This window comes from Giraffa tippelskirchi, chromosome X (genome assembly GCF_054371585.1).
Source record: "Giraffa tippelskirchi isolate mGirTip1 chromosome X, T2T-mGirTip1v1.2.pri, whole genome shotgun sequence".
NCBI classification, from domain to species: Eukaryota; Metazoa; Chordata; class Mammalia; order Artiodactyla; family Giraffidae; genus Giraffa; species Giraffa tippelskirchi.
Genome location: NC_137289.1, coordinates 146,801,779 through 146,804,405, shown reverse-complemented (window position 1 = coordinate 146,804,405; position 2,627 = coordinate 146,801,779). Strand labels below are relative to the sequence as shown.

At 42.1% G+C, this 2,627-nt stretch overlaps 1 non-coding gene across 1 annotated transcript; it reads right to left on the bottom strand.

The window, feature by feature from the left end:
• Positions 1-1,433: 1,433 nt before the first annotated feature.
• On the bottom strand, positions 1,434-1,506 carry TRNAD-GUC (transfer RNA aspartic acid (anticodon GUC)). The gene has a single exon. It is a non-coding gene; the product is annotated as a tRNA-Asp (tRNA).
• Positions 1,507-2,627: the final 1,121 nt, after the last annotated feature.

The following is a 2,627-nucleotide window of genomic DNA, read 5'->3' as shown; positions in this document are numbered from 1 at the left end:
AAGTGATACATGTTAGCATCTGTTGGTTTCTGACCACGTCTAATGAGTGTGTTCTGCTCATCGCGATGCCGCCTCTAAAATGGAAGAAATATTAACATCTTCTACCAGCAGCTGTGGAGGCTGATGTATTCCTCAAGGCAGGCACGAGCTTGGAATACATTATCTGTTTGGCACAATTTATTCATGATAAGCTGCAGGTTGCCTGACTGAGACTGCCTGACCTTCTCAATATAGAAAAGGTCATTCCAACCTGGCTCTCCCCGAGCTGAGCTGGGCACAGCCATTCACCACTGAAAAGGTCTTTCTCTCTCTGTAGGCTGTGTCCCAGGTCACTGTTTGGGTCTCAGTTTCAGAGACGAAAATATTTGATGATGTTGAGTCCACTGGTCCCTCATCTATGGAGTTTGTTTTGACCCTTGGAGTACATGAAAGTCTATCCTATAAACCGATTTCCTCTTTTTTTTTTTTTTTGGCCTATAGTTGCCATAAGAAATGAATCATCAAAAACTGACAAATGCGACATTAAAAAACTCAGACACATTTAAGAAAATGAAAGAAATCTATGTACATGATTCTTAGGTCATCCTTGTTAAAAGTGATTTTCTCTGGGCGAATGTAATCTGTAAGCTCATCGTTTCAAAACTAGTCATTGTTCTTGGGCTGATGAATCTTTTGAGCTCACAAACCATGCACGTATCTTTTCACTTCCTGCTTCCTTTATGTTATAGCCCCATACAGACATTGGACATGCTGGCTCCCTCACTCACCTGGTGGGGGAGTTGGTTTGCTAGCTGTGTCTCTCAGACAATGGAGACGTAGCACGTCTTTGTCTAGAAGGCTGAACAGGAGCTGAAAGGATGGGCTCTTGAGAGGAGATGGCCAGGGGCGAACTGGCAGGAGGCCCCGGTTTTAACACCAGTAATTGGTAACTTGGTGACTTTGGATAAGTTACTTAAAACAATTTTTCCTCCATAAAGCAAAAGGATTGGCTGTGTCTTTTGAGAACTCATCACTGCTATGGTTCTGGTTTCTAGATCTGCACCTATGTGGGGTCACCCAGACTAGACAGTCAGCTTCTCTGGAACTTTGCAGGCATAGCTCACAGTTTCTGCCCCCGGATAACACGATTCCTTCATTCAGAACACTTGACTGATGAGAATGTCTTTCCCAAACACCAGTCATTTCCTACAAGGGTCAGATTTGTGCCACGTCCCTGTCCTACCTGAATTTGTATTTATTAAATATTTTTCTTTGACTCATTTTTAAAAATTTGAAGTGTTCATAGTATTAATTTCTGCTATTCAGCAAAGTGACTCAGTTATACATATCTATACATTCTTTTTTAAAAAAAAAAGATTTATTTTTATTTATTTGGCTGCACCAGGTCTTAGTTGTGGCACTTGGGATCTTTAGTTGTGACATGCGGTATCTAGTTCCCCGACCAGGAATCGAACCCGGGGCCCCTGCATTGACAGCACAGAGTCTTAGCCACTGGACCACCAGGGAAATCCCTATACATTCTTTTTCATATTCTTTTCCATTATAGTTTGTCACAGGATATTGAGCATAGTTCCCCATGCTATATAGTAGCACCTTGTTGTTTATCCATCCTATATATAATAGTTTGCCTCTGCTAGTCCCAAACTGTTCATGGGGTTCTCAAAGCAAGAATAATGAAGTGGTTTACCATTCCCTTCTCCAGTGGACCACATTTTGTCAGAACTCTACACCATGACCTGTCCATCTTGAGTGGCCCTACATGGCATGGCTTAGTTTCATTGAGTTAGACAAGGCTGAGGTCCATATGATCAGATTGGCTAGTTTTCTTTGATTGTGGTTTCAGTCTGTCTGCCCTCTGATGTCCTCTCTCAGTGCCTACCATCTTACTGGGGCTTCTCTTACCTTGGATGTGGGGTATCTCTTCACGGCTACTCTAGCAAAGCTAGTAAAGTAATGCTCAAAATTCTCCAAGCCAGGCTTCAGCGATACATGAACCGTGAACTTCCAGATGTTCAATCTGGTTTTAGAAAAAGCAGAGGAACCAGAGATCAAATTTCCAACATTCGCTGGATCATCGAAAAAGCAAGAGAGTTCCAGAAAAACATCTATCTCTACTTTGTTGACTATGCCAAAGCCTTTGACTGTGTGGATCACAATAAACTGTGGAAAATTCTGAAAGAGATGAGAATACCAGACTACCTGACCTGCCCCTTGAGAAATCTGTGTGCAGGTCAGAAAGCAACAGTTAGAACTGGACATGGAACAACACACTGGTTCCAAATAGAAAAAGGAGTACATCAAGGCTGCATATTGTCACCCTGCTTATTTAACTTATATGAAGAGTACATCATGAGAAACCCTGGGCTGAAAGAAGCACAAGCTGGAATCAAGATTGCTGGGACAAATATCAATAACCTCAGATATGCAGGTGATACCACCCTTATGGCAGAAAGTGAAGAGGAACTAAAGAGCCTCTTGATGAAAGTGAAAGAGCAGAGTGAAAAAGTTGGCTTAAAGCTCAGCATTCAGAAAACTTATCATGGCATCCAGTCCCATCACTTCATACAAATAGATGGGGAAACAGTGGCTAACTTTATTTTTTGGGGGGCGGGTACTCCAAAATCACT